Genomic DNA, 23,774 nt, shown 5'->3' on the forward strand with positions numbered 1-23,774 from the left:
TAGAGATTAACGTACTTGGTGCAAAAAGTGTAAATCAATCTCAGAACAACAGCAAAGGACCTTGTGAAGATGCTGGAGGAAACAGGTACAAAAGTATCTATATCCACAGTAAAACGAGTCCTATATCGACATAAGCTGAAAGGCCGCTCAGCAAGGAAGAAGCCACTGCTCCAAAACTGCCATAAAAAAGCCAGACTACGGTTTGCATCTGCACATGTGAACAAAGATCGTACATTTTGGAGAAATGTCCTCTGGTCTGATGAAACAAAAATAGAACTGCTTGTCCATAATGACCATCGTTATGTTTGGAGGAAAAAGGGGGAGGCTTGCAAGCCGAAGAACATCATCCCAACCGTGAAGCAAACCTATAAAAGATTTGTAGGCTGAACTGAAAAAGTATGTGCCAGCAAGGAGGCCTACAACCCTGACTCAGTTACACCAGCTCTGTCAGGAGGAATGGGCCAAAATTCACCCAACTTATTGTGGTAAGGTTGTGGAAGGCTACCCAAAACGTTTGACCTAAGTTAAACAATTTATAGGCAATTCTACCAAATACAAATTGAGTGTTTGTAAACTTCTGACCCACTGGGAATGTGATGAAAGATATAAAAGCTGAAATAAATCTGACTGACATCAGTTCAATCTCTTGCAATCCATTTAATTGTGTTTTTTGTGAGCCCAACACGCCTTTTCCCTAGAGAGGAATCCAATCATTCACGAGAGAAATTGGGCGCGTTCCACAGCTAAGGCAAAGCAACGCAACAACCAATGGTTGTGTGCTACGTTATCGACTGTGTCATCGACTGACAAATTGTTATAACATATGATTAGCTGATACGTAAAATACCTATCCAGGCGTTGTAAGATCTGTCAGGCATCAGCAACATATCATCATGGAAATGCCCCAACTAAGTCAAGAACTATGTGGGACACTGGGCTGAAGGCAGTTGTAGTTATCATTAGGCAAATATTCAACCTAGTTCAGCGCAGAACCATGGTAATTAACTACAATGACCGTAATCCACTGCGCCTGTTCTTCCCGGCTTGGACAGAGACTGGTAGCCTACACAGAACACATGAGAGAGGTGTGTACACAATACAACAACAAAGAGGGATAGAGACAGTTTGAGGTAGCACTACCCGATTGATAATTGTAGTAGTTGGTAATTAGCAGTCTTGAATGTATATGCCTATGTACTTTGAAGACCAAGTAAAATGATTTCACAGACATCTCTGCAGAATACTTAGGCTTCTATAAGCTAGCCAGCTAGCTACTAGCCTAGCTAAATAGGATGACAAAGACAGTACAGTATGGGGAGCACAGAGATCAAGTTAGATGGTTGTCTGGCTGGCTGGCTGCTATTGTCTACCCATTATGGACCTGACAGGGACAATTAATTTTGTCATTGTTTTGGCAATTGAATGTTCACTATTTGGGGCTTTGGAATTTCCATTAAAAAGCTCTAAAATCATTTCATAATGTATTTCATGTTTTAAAAAATGATTGAAAACAAAATCTGTGATTTTTAATAGCTGAACAGAAACCTAACTGACCTCAAAAAGCACTAATCGCTCAGCACTAATAGCAATAGCTAACATTTAATGAAATTGAGCAAATTAGCATACATTACTAAATGCACGTCCTGTCAACCCCATGAATCAACTAATGTCCTGTTTTTTTCAGTGCCCACATCAGAGGATATGTCCAGGCTGACCCCTGAGTCCAGCCCTGAGTAAGTCACAGACACACACTTATGAACATGCCTCTTAGATACCCTATGCCGAGGACTGACTAATTTTACTTCGCTATAACCATGAGTTTGTGTGTCCATTTCTATCCCTGTGTGTGTGTGTCTCTGTATGTTTGTCTCTCTGTATGTATGTGTCATGCTCCATCAGGCTGGCTAAGAAGTCATGGTTTGGGAACTTCATCAGCCTGGAGAAGGAGGAGCAGATCTTTGTGGTGATCAGAGACAAGCCACTGAGCTCTGTGAAAGCAGACATCGTCCACGCCTTCCTTTCTGTAAGTATCTGGTTCCGCTTTGAACATCTTCAATTAGTCATATTTTTTATTGAACCTATATTTAACTACGCAAGTCAGTTAAGAACAATTTCTTATTTTGCAATGACGGCCTACCCCGGGCCAAACACTCCCCTAACCCAGACGATGCTAGGCCAATTGCACACCAATCACGGCCGGTTGTGATACAGCCCGGGAACGAACCAGGATCTGTAGTGACGCCTCTAGCACTGAGATGCAGTGCCTTAGCCTGTTAGGGCTAGGGGGCAGTATTTACACGGCCGGATAAAAAACGTACCCGATTTAATCTGGTTACTACTCCTGCCCAGTAACTAGAATATGCATATAATTATTGGCTTTGGATAGAAAACACCCTAAAGTTTCTAAAACTGTTTGAATGGTGTCTGTGAGTATAACAGAACTCATATGGGAGGCAAAAACCTGAGAAGATTAAATACAGGAAGTGACCTGTCTGACAAGTTCTTGTTCATCTTGGCTCTTTTTATTGAAGACTGAGGATCTTTGCTGTAACGTGACACTTCCTACGGCTCCCATAGGCTCTCAGAACCCGGGAAAAAGCTGAATGATATCGAGGCAGCCCCAGGCTGAAACACATTAGCGCGTTTGGAAAGTGGCCTATCAGAGGGCCATTAGACTAAGGCTCGTGCATGAGGGGATCCCATGCTTTTACTTTCTCTCTCGTTGAATGTAAACAGGCTTTGCTGGTCAGAATATTATCGCTTTTTACGAGAAAAATGGCATAAAAATTGATTTTAAACAGCGGTTGACATGCTTCGAAGTACGGTAATGGAATATTTAGACATTTTTTGTCACGAAATGCGCCGTGCTCGTAACCCTTATTTACCCTTTCGGATAGTGTCTTGAACGCACGAACAAAACGCCGCTGTTTGGATATAACTATGGATTATTTGGGACCAAACAAACATTTGTTATTGAAGTAGAAGACCTGGGAGTGCATTCTGACGAAGAACACCAAAGGTAATCAAACTTTTCTAATAGTAAATCGGAGTTTGGTGAAGGCTAAACTTGCTGGGTGTCTAAATAGCTAGCCCTGTGATGCCGGGCTATCTACTTAGAATATTGCAAAATGTGCTTTCACCAAAAAGCTATTTTAAAATCAGACATATCGAGTGCATAGAGGAGTTCTGTATCATAATTCTTAAAATAATTGTTATGCTTTTTGTGAACGTTTATCGTGAGTAATTTAGTAAATTGTTAGTAAATTCACCGGAAGTTTGCGGGGGGTATGCTAGTTCTGAACGTCACATGCTAATGTAAAAAGCTGGTTTTTGATATAAATATGAACTTGATTGAACAAAACATGCATGTATTGTATAACATAATGTCCTAGGTGTGTCATCTGATGAAGATCATCAAAGGTTAGTGCTGCATTTAGCTGTCTTCTGGGTTTTTGTGACATTATATGCTAGCTTGAAAAATGGGTGTCTGATTATTTCTGGCTGGGTACTCTGCTGACATAATCTAATGTTTTGCTTTCGTTGTAAAGCCTTTTTGAAATCGGACAGTGTGGTTAGATTAACAAGAGTCTTGTCTTTAAAATGGTGTAAAATAGTCATATGTTTGAGAAATTGAAGTAATAGCATTTCTAAGGTATTTGAATAACGCGCCACAGGATTCCACTGGCTGTTACGTAGGTGGGACGATTTCGTCCCACAAACCCTAGAGAGGTTAGACCGCTGCGCCACTCGGGAGCCCTGTGAGACTTGTCTTGAGAAAGTCCTAGTTTCTAAAACGTTGGCATTCTATCTAGTTTTTTCTGAATCTCTGTAATGGTTCCACCTGTCACCAGAGGGCGGCAGAGACCGTCCTAGAGACATTAACGACACTCCGGTGTGTCCAATTTACTCATTATGATTTCCCAGTTAAGAGGTGTTTTTTCTGTTGTCTTTTGCAGAAGCTTGAATTGTTTACCATGTGCGTTTGTTTCCTGAGTGAGTTTTCGAGACAGTATACTGTGATCCTGCGGCTACTGTTTATCAGTAAAGTATTTATGTTTATCCTTTAACACTGATTCCTCATCTGGTATCTTCTCTGCGCCTGGGTTCAACCTCACCACGTCACAGCAAGCTTCTTACCTCAGATCTCACCCAGATCCAGAATGCTATAACCCAACAAGGAGCACTGCTGGGGCGGCAGGAAGAACAACTCTCCCGAATATCAGAGACCCTCTGGGCACTTACCAATTCCCTCCAACCATGGCCCAACCCTAACCCAGGCGGAGTGCTACAAGCTACAGGCGTTGTCGTAGTTCCTCCAGGGAACCTGCACCGGGAACCCAAGATCCCAGCCCCCGAGCGGTATGACAGCCACCCGGGAGGATGCAAGGGGTTCCTCACTCAGTGCTCTCTGGTGTTCGAGCTACAGTCCTCCTCGTTCCATACCTATCAGGCCATGATCGCCTACATCATCTCTCTACTCTCAGGCAAGGCCCTGGGGTGGGCAATTTCTAACTCCATCAAGGATGAACTGGTCGCTCGGGAACTGGGCGAGGACCTCGATTCCCTGATAACGCTGGCCATCAGGATTGACAACCGCATCTGAGAACGTGTAAGACAGCGCCTTTTTGAAACCGCATCCCAGTTTCCGGAGCACCCCATGCCCCCGAGCATAGCATTGAGGAGCCCAGGCAGCTGGGATGCACTCGTCTGAGCCCACAGGAATGTGCCAGGCGCCTGCACGGGGTATGCTGCCTTTCCTGTGGTGGCCTCGGCCATCTCCGTTCTCCATGCCCAGAGTTGACGGGAAATGCCAGGCTCTCCAGGACAAGGGGAGACCCTGACGAGCTGTGCAGTTACACCCCAGCTACCCGGTCACCGTCTGACACTACCCGCAACCCTCTATTGGGACAACCGTCAGCACCATATTCCATCCCTCTGCAGATTCAAGCCATCTATGGACGCCCCATCGGCTCCGGCCAGGTGGAATATCAGCCCATTCTACTACAGTTTGAAGGTGAACCACTCAGAGACTCTTAGTTTTATTTTGGCCACTGCTCCCGAGCACCCACTTATCCTAGGGAATCCCTGGCTAGTGCTACATAACCCGCTATTTTCCTGGTCTACGGGACACCTACTAGACTGGGGTAAGAACTGCCAGACTAAATGCCTAAGACCCCCCACCAAGAGCCTCACCGTGTTCCCCGGCATCCATTGAAGACCAAGACTTTTACACTCTCCCTCCCGAGTACTTCGACCTCCGGGAGGCCTTCAGTAAGAGACAATCCGCCACCCTCCCTCCTCATCATCCATACAACTGCGCCATAGAACTCCTACCTGGCTCCTCCCCAGGGCCGTCTGTACTCCCTCTCAACCCCTGAAGCAGCAGTCATGGACAATTACATCCGGGAGTCGCTGGAGGCCGGTTTCATTCGCTCCTCTACATCCCCAGTTGTTGCAGGCTTCTTCTTCGTGGGAAAGAAGGATGAAGGTCTGTGTCCCTGCATAGATTACAGAGGGCTGAACAAAATTACGATTAAGAATTGTTACCCCCTACCCCTGATGTCCGCCGCCTTGGAGTTGGCTTATGGGGCACAATTCTTCAGCAAACTGGACTTCTGCAACGCTTACCACCATCTGGTGAGAATCAGGTAGGAAGATGAATGGTGGTCACTGAGTATTTAGTCATGCCCTTCAGATTATCGAACTCACCGGCAGTCTTTCAACCATTGGTCAATGACACTCTTAGCGATATGTTGAATCGGTTTATCTTAGTTTACCTCGACGACATCCTGATCTTCTCCAAAACCCTTCTGGAACACATACTACACATCCGCCAAGTCCTGAGACGCCTCCTGCAGAGCCAACTATTTGTCAAGATGGAGAAGTGTGAGTTCCACGTATCCCAAGTTTCCTTCCTGGGTTACATTATCTCTACTGCAGGCATCCAAATGGACCCCATAAAGGTTGAGGCGGTCACCGACTAGCCCCGTCCCACCTCAGTCAAGCAGGTCCAGCGGTTCCTCGGGTTTGCCGAATTTTACAGCCATTTTATACGCAAGTTCCAGACTCGTTTATGCTGGACTCCTGAGGCTGAAAGGGCATTCATGGAACTCAAGGGACATTTCACCTCTGGACCAATTGTCGTTCATCCTGATCCTACTCGTCCCTTTGTGGTAGAGGTGGACGCCTCGGACACTGGAGCAGGGGCGGTCCTTTCACAGCGGAACGAGGAGGACAAGAAACTGCACCCATGTACCTTCCTCTCCAAGCGGTTCTTGCCAGCGGAACGCAGCTATGATGTAGGCAACCGGGAGCAACCACGGGGGCACCTCATCCTTTCATGATCTGTACGGGCCATAAGAACTTGGTCTCCATTCAAGAAGCCAAGAGGTTGAACGCTCGCCAGGCTAGGTGGGCTCTGTTTTTTTAACAGGTTTTGATTTCACACTAGCCTATTGCCCGAGATCCAAGAATCAGAAAGCAGACACCCTGTCCCGCCAACACAATGTCTCTAACAAGGAGAGGGACTCCGAGCCCATCATCCTCAGTTCCCGCATTGTGGCCCCTGTGATATGGAGTATTGAGACCATGGTCCGACAAGCCCAGTCCCAAGGGGTGTGCTCATAACCCACTAACAGACTTTACATTCCGCGATCAGCCCGTTCCCGTGTACTATAATGGGGACACTCCTCTAAATTAACTGGGCATCCAGGGGTTAATCGGACACTGGAGTTCCTGAGGCGGAAATTCTGGTGGCTCAACATGATCGAGGATGTGAGATCCTTTGTTTCGTCCTGTTCCACCTGTGCCCAAAGCAAGTCCTCACGACAGCGACCGGCTGGGTTGCTCCAACCTATGCCCATCCCCTGATTCAACCTGTCCGTAGACTTTATCACAGGGTTACCTCCATCCCAAGGTCTTACCACTATCCTGGTGGTCATTGATTGGTTCTCCAAGGCAGCCCATTTCATTGCCTCACTCAAGTTGCCCTCAGTGAAGGAGACCGCTGATCTCATGATTACATCTCATGATGTCTTTCGACTACAAGGACTTCCACAGAACATTGTCTCGGATCGTGGGCCCCAGTTCGTCGCATGGAATTGGAAAGCCTTCTGCTCCTCGTTGGGGGCGTCTGAGTCTCTCCTTGGGAATCCACCCACATTCGAATGGGCAAACGGAGCGGGCCAACTAGGAGCTGGAGAAATTCCTCTGCTGTTTCATCTCCACCCAGGCCAGCAACCGGAGCAAGTTCCTTGTCTGGGAGGGGTTCATAACACACATAACACACTGCCGAACTCGTCCACTGGAATGTCGTTGTTCGAGCCCCCCCCCCCCCGTTTCCTGAACAACAGGCCGAAGTGGGGGTGCCACCACGCTCCTAGAAGGGGGTGTACGGCAGAGACCATCCTAGAGACATTAACGACACTCAATTAGCCTTTTAACGACACTCAAGTGTGTCCAATTTACTCATTATTATTTCCCTGTTAGAGGTGTGTTTTCTGTTGTCCTTTGCAGAAGCTTGAATTGTTTACCGTGTGTGTGTGTTTGTTTCCTGAGTGAGTTTGAGGCTTATCCTTAATCACTGATTCCTCGTCTGGTCTCTTCTCTGCAGCTGGGTCTAACCTCACCACGTCACACTGTCATTAATCTTCAGTCCTAGTAATATGTTTTTAAAGTGCTAGGAATTTTTCTTGTGAACTTTTATATTTTCAATACAATCCGTTTTAATGACAAACATTTCTTGCTCTCTGCTACCCCATCTCACACTGACTCTCTGTCTCCCCCCCTCACACAATCTTCCCATTGGCCTCTTACTTTCTCTACCCGTCTCTCCTTTTCTTTCTTCCCATTACCCTACGCATCCTCTCTCTCCCCCTACCCCCATCATCAGATCCCCTCCCTCAGCCACAGCGTCATCTCCCAGACCAGCTTCAGGGCCCGAGTACAAGATTTCCGGCGGCCCCTCCGTCTTCCAGAAGCCTGTTAAGTTCCAGGTGGACATTGCCTTCTCCGAGGGAGAGAGAGAGCGGGATAGGGAGAAAACCGAGAGGGAAGGCAAGAGAGAGACAGGCATCTACAGCGTGACATTCACCCTCATATCAGGCAAGTGGAACTTAGAATAGAAAGTATAACTGTTCATTCTAGTCCTGTTCGTTGGTACAGTTCCGCGAATGAATGAAAGTAGGGCAGGTTTGTTATGGTGGAAGTGTGTGTGTGTGTGTGTGTGTGTGTGTCTCATGTGCTGGTAAAAGCTTGCATCTTCTCAATGCCTTTGTGTGTGTGTGTTCGCAGGTCCTAGTCACAGGTTCAAACGAGTGGTGGAGACCATTCAGGCCCAGCTTCACAGCTCCCATGATCAGCCCATGGGGGTTTCTGGTGAGTCATACACATTCTCTTCTACTCACACACACCAACCTCCTCACATTCGGTTACACTTTCTAATAACTGAAATTAATAATCCATAATTTGCCTATAAATTATTGTAATTGTTATAAATGTTTGTATATGTTTACAAATAATTAAATGCAAATGTATTAATAGTATGCACACTATGTATTTATAACGTATTCATGAAAAGGATTTATTATTATTTCCCCGCATTCTTACACCACACTGGTTTCACCTACATGAATGGAGTCACTTTACTCCAGGGTTCCCTAACTGGTGGCCTGTGGGCTGAATTTGGTCCACAGGGGTTTATTTGCATTAAAATGCATATATACAAATAAAAAAAATATACACTGTCGTTCAAAAGTTTGGGGTCAATTAGAAATGTCCTTGTTTTTAAAAGGGGGAAAAAAAGTCCATTAAAATAACATCAAATTGATGAGAAATACAGTGTAGACATTGTTACTGTTGTAATTGACTATTGTAGCTGGAAACGGCAGATTTTTTTAACGGAATATCTGCATAGGCATACAGAGGCACATTATCAGCAACCATCACTCCTGTGTTCCAATGGCACATTGTGTTAGTTAATCCAATTTGATCATTTTAAAAGGCTAATTGATCATTAGAAAACCCTTTTGAAATTATGTTATCACATTTGAAAACAGTTGTCATGATTAAAGAAGCAATAAAACTGGCCTTCTTTAGGCTAGTTGAGTATCTGGAGCATCAGCAATTGTGGGTTTTATTACAGGCTCAAAATGGCCCATCTTAATCTTTTATTTTTTATTGGCCAGTCTGAGATATGGCTTTTTCTTTGCAACTCTGCCTAGAAGGCCAGCATCCCAGAGTCACCTCTTCACTATTGACGTTGAGACTGGTGTTTTGCGGGAACTATTTAATGAAGCTGCCAGTTGAGGACTTGTGAGGCGTCTGTTTCTCAAACTAGACACTCTAATGTACTTGTCCTCTTGCTCAGTTGTGCACCAGGGCCTCCCACTCCTCTTTCTATTCTGGTTAGAGCCAGTTTGCACTGTTCTGTGAAGGGAGTAGTACACAGTGTTGAACGAGATCTTCAATTTCTTGGCAATTTCTTGCATGGAATAGCCTTCATTTCTCAGAACAAGAATAGACTGACGAGTTTCAGAAGAAGTGCTTTGTTTCTGGCCATTTTGAGCCTGTAATCAAACCCACAAATGCTGGTGCTCCAGATACTCAACTAGTCTAAAGAAGGCCAGTTTTATTGCTTCTTTAATCAGGACAACTGTTTTCAAATGTGATAACATAATTTCAAAAGGGTTTTCTAATGATCAATTAGCCTTTTAAAATGATAAACTTGGATTAGCTAACACAACGTGCCATTGGAACACAGGAGTGATGGCTGCTGATAATGGGCCTCTATACGCCTACATAGATATTCCATAAAAGATATGCCGTTTCCAGCTACAATAGTCATTTACAACATTAACAATGTCTACACTGTATTCCTGATCAATTTGATGTTGTTTGAATGGACAAAAAATGTGTTTGTTTCAAAAACAAGGACATTTCTAAATGACCCCAAACTTTTGAATGGTAGTGTGTGAGATATACACTGCTCAAAAAAATAAAGGGAACACTAAAATAACACATCCTAGATCTGAATGAATGAAATAATCTTATTAAATACTTTTTTCTTTACATAGTTGAATGTGCTGACAACAAAACCACACTAAAATAATCAATGGAAATCCAATTTATCAACCCATAGAGGTCTGGATTTGGAGTCACACTCAAAATTAAAGTGGAAAACCACACTACAGGCTGATCCAACTTTGATGTAATGTCCTTAAAACAAGTCAAAATGAGGCTCAGTAGTGTGTGTGGCCTCCAAGTGCTTGTATGACCTCCCTAAAACGCCTGGGCATGCTCCTGATGAGGTGGCGGATGGTCTCCTGAGGGATCTCCTCCCAGACCTGGACTAAAGCATCCGCCAACTCCTGGACAGTCTGTGGTGCAACGTGGTGTTGGTGGATGGAGCGAGACATGATGTCCCAGATGTGCTCAATTGGATTCAGGTCTGGGGAACGGGCGGGCCAGTCCATAGCATCAATGCTTTCCTCTTCCAGGAACTGCTGACACACTCCAGCCACATGAGTTCTAGCATTGTCTTGCATTAGGAGGAACCCAGGGCCAACCACACCAGCATATGGTCTCACAAGGGGTCTGAGGATCTCATATCGGTACCTAATGGCAGTCAGGCTACCTCTGGCGAGCACATGGAGGGCTGTGCGGCCCCCCAAATAAATGCCACCCCACACCATGACTGACCCACTGCCAAACCGGTCATGCTGGAGGATGTTGGAGGCAGCAGAACGTTCTCCACGGCGTCTCCAGACTCTGTCACGTCTGTCACATGTGCTTAGTGTGAACCTGCTTTCATCTGTGAAGAGCACAGGGCGCCAGTGGCGAATTTGCCAATCTTGGTGTTCTCTGGCAAATGCCAAATGTCCTGCACGGTGTTGGGCTGTAAGCACAACCCCCACCTGTGGACGTCGGGCCCTCATACCACCCTCATGGAGTCTGTTTCTGACCATTTGAGCAGACACATGCACATTTGTGGCCTGCTGGAGGTCATTTTGCAGAGCTCTGGCAGTGCTCCTCCTGCTCCTCCTTGCACAAAGGTGGAGGTAGCGGTCCTGCTGCTGGGTTGTTGCCCTCCTACGGCCTCCTCCACGTCTCCTGATGTATTGGCCTGTCTCCTGGTAGCACCTCCATGCTCTGGACACTACTCTGACAGACACAGCAAACCTTCTTGCCACAGCTCGCATTGATGTGCCATCCTGGATGAGCTGCACTACCTGAGCCACTTGTGAGGGTTGTAGACTCCGTCTCATGCTACCACTAGAGTGAAAGCACCGCCAGCATTCAAAAGTGACCAAAACATCAGCCAGGAAGCATAGGAACTGAGAAGTGGTCTGTGGTCACCACCTGCACAACCACTCCTTTATTGGGGGTGTCTTGCTAATTGCCTATAATTTAAACCTTTTGTCTATTCCATTTGGACAACAGCATGTGAAATGTATTGTCAATCAGTGTTGCTTCCTAAGTGGACAGTTTGATTTCACAGAAGTGTGATTGACTTGGAGTTACATTGTGTTGTTTAAGTGTTCCCTTTATTTTTTGAGCGGTATATATCAGCAAAAAAATAAACGTCCCTTTTTCAGGACCCTGTCTTTCAAAGAAAATTTGTGAAAATCCAAATAACTTCACAGATCTTCATTGTGAAGGGTTTAAACGCTGTTTCCCATGCTTGTTCAATGAACCATAAACATTTAATGAACATGCACCTGTGGAACGGTCGTTAATACACTAACAGCTTACAGACGGTAGGCAATTAAGGTCACAGTTATGAAAGCTTAGGACACTAAAGAGGCCTTTCTACTGACTCTGAAAAACACCAAAAGAAAGATGCCCAGGGTCCCTATATTTATATATATATTTTTATAATTTGTAAAATACTGTAAAAACACCAGGAAATCGGCACCAAATTATTTTAATTATAGAAATTTGTTCCCAAGTATTCTCATGCATAATAGAGAGAAACGTGATTGTATACAAATGTAAGAAAGATTTGAAATTATTATGTTTTAGTGAAATGTTATATCTGTTTGGGCTTCTTGCGGTCAATTTGGTCTATAAATTATTTGTAATTATATTCCGGCATACCGACCATCCTCTCAATAATTTTTTTTGTCAGTGGGCTGAATCTAGTTGACCCCCTACTCTCTCTTTCTCTCTCCCTACAGACCCCTTCCCAGACGAGAAGAACAACCGGCCCCACGGGACCCCCACTCGCCAGAACTCCCGCCACTCCGAGGGCGGAGGTGATCGGTGTGAGTGGGGCGAGAGAGGCGACGGAGGAGGTATCGGGGGCAGTGGGGGGGTCCTACAACGCAGAGGCTCTGGGAAGGAGAGGACCCGACTACTGTCCTCCAACAGAACACAGTCCCAACCCTGAGAGAGAGAGAGAGAGAGAGAGAGAGAGAGAGAGAGACCAGTCGGGCAGCAGGTGTCCAAATGCCATTGGGCGGAAAAAGAAGACAAATTGTCAAACAAAACCTCACACCCTCACAAACCATGATATATCACCCATTCTGCCCCGAGAAGATGTCTCAACAAGTTGCTTTAAGCCTGAACACAAGCTGTCGTTTTTTCTGTGTTGAAATTTACATTCATTCACTGAATCAAGCAGGGATCCGATCTAGACCAGTAATAAAACAAACCCCCCCAAAAATGTCAAGGGATCCATGGATGAGCTAGACACATCATAGGTCAAACTAGGAACTTTGAAGAAGCTCTAGTTTGCATACCAGTTAGCAAGTCATTATGCAAAAATATGTTTAAAGTGGCAATATGTAACTTTTATTTGACCAAATTCTCATATAAATGTGAGTTATAGATCTATCATTCTACTTGGAAGCAAGTCTAAGAAGCGGTAGATCTGTTCTGTGTGCAATTTCTATGCTTCCCGTTCTTGAGTTTTGTTTTTTGTTTTTGCGTCTTTTACTTTTGTTTTTTTTACTGTACACCAGATTCAAGCAGCTGTTTAGATGGTAACATTATTCTCTACAAGATAGTAACTTATTTTGTCACATAAACTGAAATTAGGCGAACTATTAGAGTTTTAGCAACCAGGAAAAGGCAGAGTGATATCTGCATAGTGCAACTTCAATTTAGATGATAAGATTTGCTAGCGTACCATGGATGGTCCCGGAAATCGAACCCACTATCCTGGCATTACAAACGCCATGCTATACCAACTGAGCTACAAAGGACCAAGCCAATAACTCAAGCCAAAAGATAAGAACGGTTTGAACAATCTTGTGACGGTTCTTAAAAATACACAATGCCCCCCTCCCTTGTACCTTTACCCCTCAGCAGCAAAGGAAACCTGATGAATACCTTGATGTGCCCAACATTGTACATACATTTACTCAAAAGACAATGAAAGACGATGGAGACTTGCTTATTATCACAGACCACCCATTCCAGAAGATAGAACCTGCTGCCAATTCAATGAATGACTTTGACAACACCTAAAGATCCTGCTTTAAAATTGAGAAATGATGTCCTTGAAAAAAATAAATTTTAACTTTATCTTCTGTTGTAAAGAAATACAAATTAAGCTAAGTGAATGTGAAGAATATTTTTTTATTTAGGTTTAGTTAAGATGATTTATATATTGATTTCATCGGATGTCGACACTCAGCAAAGCTATAGGAGAGAAGAATGGCATCGGGAAGAATTGACATCTTGGACATACAGTATCTGCTCCAGCATCTGAATGTGGAACCCAAGCCGATGGGAATTTAAAAGGTCAGAACGAAGTTGCCATTGATGTGTTTTGGAATTATTTTTGTATTTTTTTTTTCTCAGAGTCAAATACAGTGTAACCAAGATTAATTCGTCGGAAACCTTTGCTCTGAAGAAAAGTATTTTTGATTTGATGAGAAATATGAAATATATTTTCAAAGACATGGGCAAACAGTTACATGGATTGGACTTCCACTGTTTGTCTGTGACTCAATAAAAAGTGCATTCCAGACCTATGGATCGGACAGACTCCATTTGCTCTCTGAGCTCGTCTCATATTACCACAGTTCACATATTGAATCCAAATATAGATTTTAACATTTATTCGTCGATGGACATTCTCAAAATGCTGACATATTACTCCTTGCTATCCAAGACTTAAAATAGGCAAACAAGTGAGTCCCGTCATCACCGATGAACCAAGTGATATACCCTCTGCACCCACGTCACCTTATTATCACCACTCAACGAGCAGATGTAGTTTTTCTGATGATCATGTATTACAACAGTATTATGTGATAGAAACTAGACGCACTACCAGTCTCCCTTACTGCACAATATACAACAGATGCAGAATGTTTCCTTGTAATGTATTTATGTATTTATTTACTTGTTTTATTTACTGTATGTGTTTATTGATATATTATTTATTTAGGAAATTCATATTGCACCAACAAATACTGTACCAGTAAAAGTTTGGACACACCTACTTATTCCAGGGAATAATAGTGAAGACATCAAAACTTTGAAATAACATGCACTAACCAAAAAAGTGTTAAACAAATCTAAATATATTTTAGATTTTAGACTCTAAATCTAAAATATATTTTGATTTGTTTAACAATTTTTTGCTTACGACATGATTCCATATGTGTTATTTCATAGTTTTTATGTCTTCACTATTATTCTACAATGTAGTAAATATAAAGAAAAACCCTTGAGTGAGTAGGTCGTTTCCAAACTTTTGACTGGTACTGTATATCAGGATCTAATGCACTTTATATCTTTGATTTCTTTCTCTTTCCCATGACACCAACATTGTTTTAAGATCATGAACTTTGAACTGTTACATTCCTTCCCACCTTTCTGTCTAAATGTTAGTTTCTATTGTATGAGTTAGTTATACACTGAGTATACCAAACATTAGGAACGCCTTCCTAATATTGAGTTGCACCCCTCCTTTTGCCCTCAGAACAGCCTTAATTCCTTGGGGCATGGACTCTACAAGGTGTCGAAAGCATTCCACAGGGATGCTGGCCCATGTTGACTCCAATGTTTCCCACAGTTGTGTCAAGTTGGCTGGATGTCATTTGGGTGGTGGACCATTATTGATACACAGAGGAAACTGTTGACCGTGAAAAACCCAGCAGTGTTGCAGTTTTTGACACAAACTGGTGCGCCTGGCACCTACTACCATACCCCGTTCAAAGGCACTTAAATCTTTTGTCTTGCTCATTCACCCTCTGAATGGCACACATGCACAATCCATGTCTCAATTGTCTCAAGGCTTAAAGGTCCTTCTTTAACCTGTCTCCTCCCCTTCATCTACACTGATTGAAGTGGATTTAACACGTGACAATAAGGGATCATACCTTTCACCTGGATTCACCTGGCCAGTCTGTCATGGAAAGAGCAGTTTAAAATTTTTTTTGTATACTCAGTGTATATTTCATTCTCTATGGGGTCGTATTCACTAGGAACGAAATGGAAGCAAATGGGAGTTTTGTGTGCACTAATGAATACGACCCAGTTTTGATAATTGGATTGTAAGAGTTGAGTCAAAGACTGAGTCGGGGGTTTATATTTCAGATCTGTTCTCCATTCCTAAGGGTCAGTAGAATAAGGTGTTTTAAAAAAGAAATGTCTATCATCATTTCAATATCAAAGTGCACTATGATAACTATTGCCTGTGATAAAAAAAAACAATTGTGGTTGAATTGATGGTCAAAATAGACTTCCACCTTATTGTTATGATTATAATAATATACTCTCAAATGGTGTGTCTGTGTCCTTTGAGTTTCTCGTGGTTCCAAATTGAAAAGCATAAATCATTTACAAAATCCACATCATTGGAAAATGGGGCATTTTCCCCATTGTAGCCAGTCCTGAGGCTAGAGTACAGTTGACAGCGAACCAATTGCATTTTAACGCACTGCATAAATATCATCACAGTCTACACAGCAGCCCAGAAGAAAAGGTACTCGGATGTGAGCAGTAAGGAGGGCATGATTGGAGAGGGTCTCGACGTCAGTAGAGTTGCCTGCTCGAATTTTCAGCTTACTCATGGATTCCAGGTATGCTAACGTCTTTAACGTTACATATTTACTGTACATGATATGTCATACATTACATATGCACATGTTACACGTTTCACCTAAGCTGGGAAATTGTTAGAAAAGACACTTGTATTATGTTGTTTGTAGAATGGGCAGGGCGATGTCTTCTCTTGGCGCTGTCAGGCAAAGCTAACAACTGCTAACGTTAGCCAACTAAACAGCGATTATTTTGGAGTCCATGGCAAGACAATGAACAAAGTTAGTTGGCGAGCCAGCTATATTTGCAGGTTTAGTTATGAGATGCAAATAGTTCAATGTGTCCAAATGCCTTTGCTGACTGTAGTTAGGTTGATGGCTAATTTAGCTATATCTATGTTGTCATGGATATATTGGAACTAGTAGTTCTCTTTCAAGTATTCATTTCGGTATTTCACTTATGGGATACGCCCCCAGCGTATTCGTCAGAAGCCTTTATTACACTACGCCAGCCATGATAGGCTGGATGTTGAGATGTGTTCGTCAGGGAAGGGTGTCCCTCCTACCCTATAAAAGGTTCAATGCAGCGTCTGAGTCATTAAAACACCTCTTCTCACTTTTCATCAGAAAGCTTACCTCGACACGACTGCATTTTCCAGAACTAGCTAAACTGTCCACAGACGTGAGCTTACAAATCGCTCACCGGGCACTATTCTCGGGATTGTGCGGTGGTGTCAATTTTCCTTTTCCTTCACCATAGTTAGAGGAAAAATATTTAAGGGAGGAACGGATACAGCTGTGACACAGCTAACTCGTTCACAACCAACTTAGCTGTATCCAAACAGTGACTATTTGTTAGCAAGCTAGCCACCACGCTAGCTAGCTTTTGTGATTTTACGTCAGCAACAAAAGTTTTTTACTAGCTACACCAAGCTATCTATTGGAAATGGTATCCGGCCATCACACCGAGTGGCGACAAAACCATCTCCCACCCCAAACGAGGAGACGGTCTCGGGACATATCTGCTCCTGTGGAAACTAGGTATCGGCCAAAGACACCCACTCGGTGTGCTCCGCTTGCCTTGGGCTGCAACATGCTCAGGAAGCCTCCCCTGGCTCCTGTCAACACTGTGCTCTCTTCACTGTGAAGAGCCTCCGTCGCAGGCTAGCACGCCAAGCTAGCCTGAGTCAACAGGACGCTAACATGGGGGCCGATGTCACAGATGGCTCACCAGAGGCGATGGATATCCCCACAGGGAATTGTAGAGTGATGGCTAGCACTAGCTGGGGCAACCAGTTGATGCCATTTCCCTGCCGTTGGAGGACTCCAGCAACGACCTCGTAGCCTCCCTGCCGGGTTTCCTGATTAGAGACGATAACAACTCCACAGGGTTTTCCGACAGCCTCCTTTCGGAATCATCGGATAGAAACAAAGACTCCTTCATCCCCTCAGGCCATGTCACCAAGCCTCCTGCCAGGGGAATCCGACACCAGACACGAAGGCGGGGTGGCCATCCCCACCAGTTCTCGTGTGGACCTGCAGTACGTGTGCAAACGCACTGCGAATAAACTGGTGATTCCCTGGCCCAATGCAGTAGCAGAGACCACCACGTCCTACTACAAGGGTAAGAGGCTACCCAAAACCAAACGGGCAGCCAGGCAATTACTACCAGTCTTCCCAGAATGCATGGAGGAGGTTACCCGTACCTGGAGTACACCTTTCTCCTCCAAGAACCCTGTCCAAGGTGGGTCGGTGTTGGACTGTGTTGACATGGCGGGGCTTGCCCATATGCCCCCCATCGAACCCCTGGTGGCTTCTCATCTACACCCCAGCCAGAAGTCCACCATGACCTTGACTGGCCCCAGCTTACCAACCAAGTATGAGCGCTTCCAGTCCTCTGTGACAGAGAAGGTCTAAAAGTTGGTTGCCACAGCAGTGAGGGCTCTCATCTCCACCTCCATGCTCTTGGCATACCAAGCTGAGCTACAGGAGGAGCTATTGGTCACACCGAAGCCAGGTCTGTGGGATGAGATCTGTATTGCCACAGACCTCAACCTACGTCTGTTTAAGGCCGTTGTCCAGGCCTCAGGAAGAGCGATGGGGCTCATGATATCTCAGGAGAGTGCTCGGTGGCTCAACTTATCCACGGTCTGAAGATCCTGGATGCTCCAGTAGACCCTAAAAGCCTTTTCGGTCCCACCGTCGAGATGATGCAGAAACGGTGCAAGGAGAAAAAGGGTCTGACCAGGAAGACACAGCCCAGTGCCTCCCCTGTGCCTCGCCGCACCTTCGCCCAGGCTGCAGCGGGTTGAACCCCCTCGACCTTTAAGATCCCCAGAAGCCCAGCCCCCCAGGCTGCAAGCCCAGGGCAACAGAGAACCTTGGACCCTAAACGCCCCTGGTCTAAGAAGCCATTCCCACCCATGGCACCAAGGAGCCAGCCTGCCCTTACCCCATCCAGGGGATAAGGAGGAAGAAGCGGATGGCCTAGCGATGTCCCCATCGCCAGACAGGCGAGAACGGCCTTCCCCAAGTACAGTTATATCTCCTTCACCAATCCCGAGCCTGTTCCAGAGTGCAAGTTCCCAGACACCTCAGTGTTCTTTCCGGCGTACCGGGCCCAAGTCAGTGGTCACAGAGTACAGGAGCATCCACCTGAACATTGTCTCTTCTCTTTAGGCTGTACTCTGTGACCACTGACTTGGGCCCGGTACGCCGGAAGGACCTACTGTGCCAGGCGCGAGGGGAGATTTTCCATCCTCACCCGGAACGGTTGTCATTCTGGGCCTGGCCCGTGAATGGTTCAACTTCAACACTGCTTGGTTTACCCAAAATGTAATTTAGACTATTCAGAGTGCTAGAGCCTCATCCACCAGGTCCCTTTATAATTGTAAATGGCGGGTGATTGAGGAATGGAGCTCTAAATCACAGACAGTGCCATTCCAGTAGTCTGTCCTGGTAATCCTGTCATTTCTACAGGAATTATTAGAACAAGGAAAGGCTTTTTCTACTGTTAAGGTATATCTAGCAGCTATTTCGGCTTGTCATGTGGGTTTTGGGAGCACGACCCCCTCTTGTTGCCCGTTTTATGAAGGGTGCACGTCGTTTGCGTCCGGCGTCTAAACAGCTTGCCTCGTCATGTTTTGTATGCTCTATGCCAGCTATTCCCCAAACTGGGGTACGCCAAATAAAAATGTGATTCAATTTTTTTTTAAATAATAAAAAATATTTACAAAAATAAATATATACATATATTTCTTCACATTTTCAAACAGTCCATTTAGTATGGCCCGCTTCCATAGAGACACATACCAGATCTACTGGTAGTACTGCTACTACCAGCAGTACTACACCTACACCTGTCGACGACACAAGTTGTTCTGCTCCACGAGCACATCCAATGCTAGCATCAGTAATTTTACATTTGTTGTTAGCCCAGCTAGCATGGACACTAAGAGTTGTGAATCTGATGCAGCCGAAGAGCTACTGCCCCCTTGCCCGGGAAAGCTCCGAACAGGCAGGGACGTTGGACCATCGAAAAGGCACAAATATGATGAGAACTACATTTATTTGGGGTTCACTTAAATTGGGAGTAGTGCCTTCCTCATCCACAGTGTTATATGTGCAAAAGTACTCTCACAACTCGATGAAACCTTCACTCCAGCGGAGACATTTAGAAACAAAACATGCCAATTTGAAAAATAAGAGTTTTTTTGAGCGAGAATTAAGACAACTTTTGAGTAGTAAGACATGTATTAAAGCAACAGATAACCATTAATAAGACGGGGCTAGAAGCATCTTATATGGTGAACTACCGAGTGGCTAGGACAGGCAAGCACCATACTATTGTGGAGGACTTAATTCTTCCTGCTGCCGCGGATATGGCTGGGACAATGCTGGGGGAAAAGGCAAAAAAAACTACAGAGGACAACTCCTTCATCAAACAACACTGTTTCACGATGCATTAGTGACATGGCAGGATATGTTTTGAAACAATTACTGCTTCGAATTCTATGTGTTACAGCTGGATGAGTCAACAGACGTAGCGGGCCTGGCACAGCTTCTGGTATATGTCCGTTACATTTATGGGGGTCAATTAAGGAAGACATCCTCTTCTGCAAACCACTGGAAATCAGGACAAAAGGAGAGGATAGTTTTAAAGTACTGGACAGATTTGTGACATAAAATTGACTTTGGTGGTGAAGATATGTTGGTATCTGTATAGATGGCGCAAAAGCCATGACAGGAGACATAGTGGAGTGGTAACGCGCGTGCAAGCAGTTGCTCCCGATGCCACTTGGGTACACTGCAGCATCCACAGAGAGGCTCTTGGTGCCAAGGGAATGCCTGACAGCTTGAAAGACGTTTTGGACACCACAGTGAAAATGGTTCACTTTGTTAAAGCAAGGCCCCTGAACTCTCGTGTATTTTCTGCACTATGCAATGGTATGGGCAGCGACCATGTAACGCTTTTACAACATACAGAAGTGCGCTGGTTATCAAGGGGCAAAGTATTGACAAGTTTTTTTTAAATTGAGAGACGAGCTTAAAGTTATCTTTACAGAGCATCATTTTCACTTGTCTGACCGCTTGCATGATGATGAGTTGCTCACATGACTGGCCTATCTGGGTGATATTTTTTCTCACCTGAATGATCTGAATCTAGGATTACAGGGACTCTCCGCAATTATGTTCAATGTGCTGGACAAAATTGAGGCTATGATTAAGAAGCTGGAGCTCTTCTCTGTCTGCATTAACAAGGACAACACACAGGTCTTTCCATCATTGTATGATTTTTTGTGTGCAAATAACTCAAGCTTACGGGCAATGTCAAATGTGATATAGCGAAGCACCTGTGTAAATTGGGTGCACAATTACGCAAGTACTTTCCCGAAACGGATGACACGGATGAAACTCTACAGGAATGACGGAGCCCATCCAAATCATCTTGGCTCCTGGACTCTGTCCACGCATTTCAAGGGTGCGTTAAAACAATGACTGGTAAATGATCCAAAACCAGCTCAGTTAATCCCTACCATTGTAACAATGAGTCGTCATAATGCTGCATCAAATGTACATGATCTTAGGGGCATTGGCAAACACAATGTAAGTAATATAATTTATGTACCCCTAATTGCACCGAATATACCTGTTTGTCCTACACCTATTGTAGGCAGTAATCATGAGCCTATAAACCAGAGTTACACTGTTAGCACTGACGCGGTGTGCAATAGTAGGAATACCACTTTATGCAGCTCATCCTTGCACTATCTGCTCCAATGTAAATAACATGAGTAATTCTACCTCTGTAAAGCTTCCCAGTAAACCATTAAAAACAATCAAGCAACCCAGAAAAGTGCTAAAAATAGCCCATATTAACATATGTAGCCTAAGAAACAAGGTCCATGAAGTCAATAACTTGCTTGTAACAGATGACATTCATATTCTGACTATCTCTGAAACTCACTTAGATAATACCTTTGATGATATGGTGGTAGCAATACATGGTTATAACATCTACCGAAAAGACAGAAATGCCAATGGAGACGGTGTTGCGGTCTATATTCAGAACCACATTCCTGTAAAGCTTATAGACGATCTAATGTTAAATACTGTTGAAGTAATATGGCTACAGGTTCATCTGCCTCACCTAAAGCCCATTCTTGTGGGAAGCTGCTATAGACCACCAAGTGCTAACTGTCAATATCTGGATAATATGTGTGAAATGCTTGATAATGTATGTGATATCAACAGAGAAGTATATTTTCTGGGTGATTTAAATATTGACTGGCTATCATCAAGCTGCCCACTCCGGAAAAAACTTCAAACTGTAACCAGTGCCTGCAACCCGGGCCTAATAGTGTATAAGAGGTCATACAATAAGTTTTGTAGTGATTCATATGTGGATGATGTAAAGAATATTTGCTGGTCTGTGGTGTGTAATGAGGAGCAACCTGACGCTGCACATGACGCATTTATGAAACTACTTATTCCAGTTACTAATAACACGCACCCACGAAATCGTCCCACCTACGTAACAGCCAGTGGAATCCTGTGGCGAGTTATTCAAATACCTTAGAAATGCTATTACTTCAATTTCTCAAACATATGACTATTTTACACCATTTTAAAGACAAGACTCTCGTTAATCTAACCACACTGTCCGATTTCAAAAAGGCTTTACAACGAAAGCAAAACATTAGATTATGTCAGCAGAGTACCCAGCCAGAAATAATCAGACACCCATTTTTCAAGCTAGCATATAATGTCACAAAAACCCAAACCACAGCTAAATGCAGCACTAACCTTTGATGATCTTCATCAGATGACACACCTAGGACATTATGGTATACAATACATGCATGTTTTGTTCAATCAAGTTCATATTTATATCAAAAACCAGCTTTTTACATTAGCATGTGACGTTGAGAACTAGCATACCCCCCGCAAACTTCCAGTGAATTTACTAAGAATTTACTAAATTACTCACGATAAACGTTCACAAAAAGCATAACAATTATTTTAAGAATTATAGATACAGAAGTCCTCTATGCACTCGATATGTCCGATTTTAAAATAGCTTTTTGGTGAAAGCACATTTTGCAATATTCTAAGTAGATAGCCCGGCATCACAGGGCTAGCTATTTAGACACCCAGCAAGTTTAGCACTCACCAAAGTCAGATTTACTATAAGAAAAATGTTATTACCTTTGGTGTTCTTCGTCAGAATGCACTCCCAGGACTTCTACTTCAATAACAAATGTTGGTTTGGTCCCAAATAATCCATAGTTATATCCAAATAGCGGCAATTTGTTCGTGCGTTCAAGACACTATCCGAATGGTAAAGAAGGGTGACGAGCACGACGCATTTCGTGACAAAACATTTCTAAATATTCCATTACCGTACTTCGAAGCATGTCAACCGCTGTTTAAAATCAATTTTTATGCCATTTTTCTCGTAAAAAAGCGATAATATTCCGACCGGGAAAGCGTGTTTACGTTCAAAGAGAGAGAAAATAAAAGCATGGGATCCCCTCGTGCACGAGCCTCAGTTTGATGTTACTCTGACCGGCCACTATCCAAACGCGCTAATGTTTTTCAGCCAGAGGCTGGAATTACATCATTCAGCTTTTTCCCGGGTTCTGAGAGCCTATGGGAGCCGTAGGAAGTGTCACGTTACAGCAAAGGTCCTCAGTTTTCAATAAACAGAGCCAAGAAGAACAAGAACTTGTCAGACAGGCCACTTCCTGTAAGGAATCGTCTCAGGTTTTTGCCTGCCATATGAGTTCTGTTATACTCACAGACACCATTCAAACAGTTTTAGAAACTTTAGGGTGTTTTCTATCCAAAGCCAATAATTATATGCATATTCTAGTTACTGGGCAGGAGTAGTAACCAGATTAAATTGGGTACGTTTTTTATCCGGCTGTGCAAATACTGCCCCCTATCCCCAACAGGTTTTAAGAAAATGACTGTAAAAACTGTTAAATCCCCTTGGATTGATGAGGAATTTAAAAATTGTACGGTTGAGGGGAATGAGGCAAAAGGTATGGCAATTGTCACAGGGGTCGTGGTATGGAGACCAAGACACAGCGCGGATAGTGCTCATTCTTAATTCTTTAATGAAAACACTTCAACAGCAAAACAAGAAAAAACAACCAACAACAGTCCCGTCAGGTACTTACGACTAAAACGGAAAATAACTACCCACAAACCCCAAAGGAAAACAGGCTGCCTAAGTATGGCTTCCAATCAGAGACAACGAAAGACACCTGCCTC

At 44.0% G+C, this 23,774-nt stretch overlaps 1 pseudogene; it reads left to right on the forward strand.

Moving 5' to 3' along the window:
- LOC115200782 (serine/threonine-protein kinase BRSK2-like) overlaps positions 1–17,912 on the forward strand; it is a 33,341-nt pseudogene extending 15,429 nt beyond the window's left edge.
- The last annotated feature ends 5,862 nt before the right edge of the window (positions 17,913–23,774 follow it).

This window comes from Salmo trutta, chromosome 10 (genome assembly GCF_901001165.1).
Source record: "Salmo trutta chromosome 10, fSalTru1.1, whole genome shotgun sequence".
NCBI lineage: Eukaryota > Metazoa > Chordata > Actinopteri > Salmoniformes > Salmonidae > Salmo > Salmo trutta.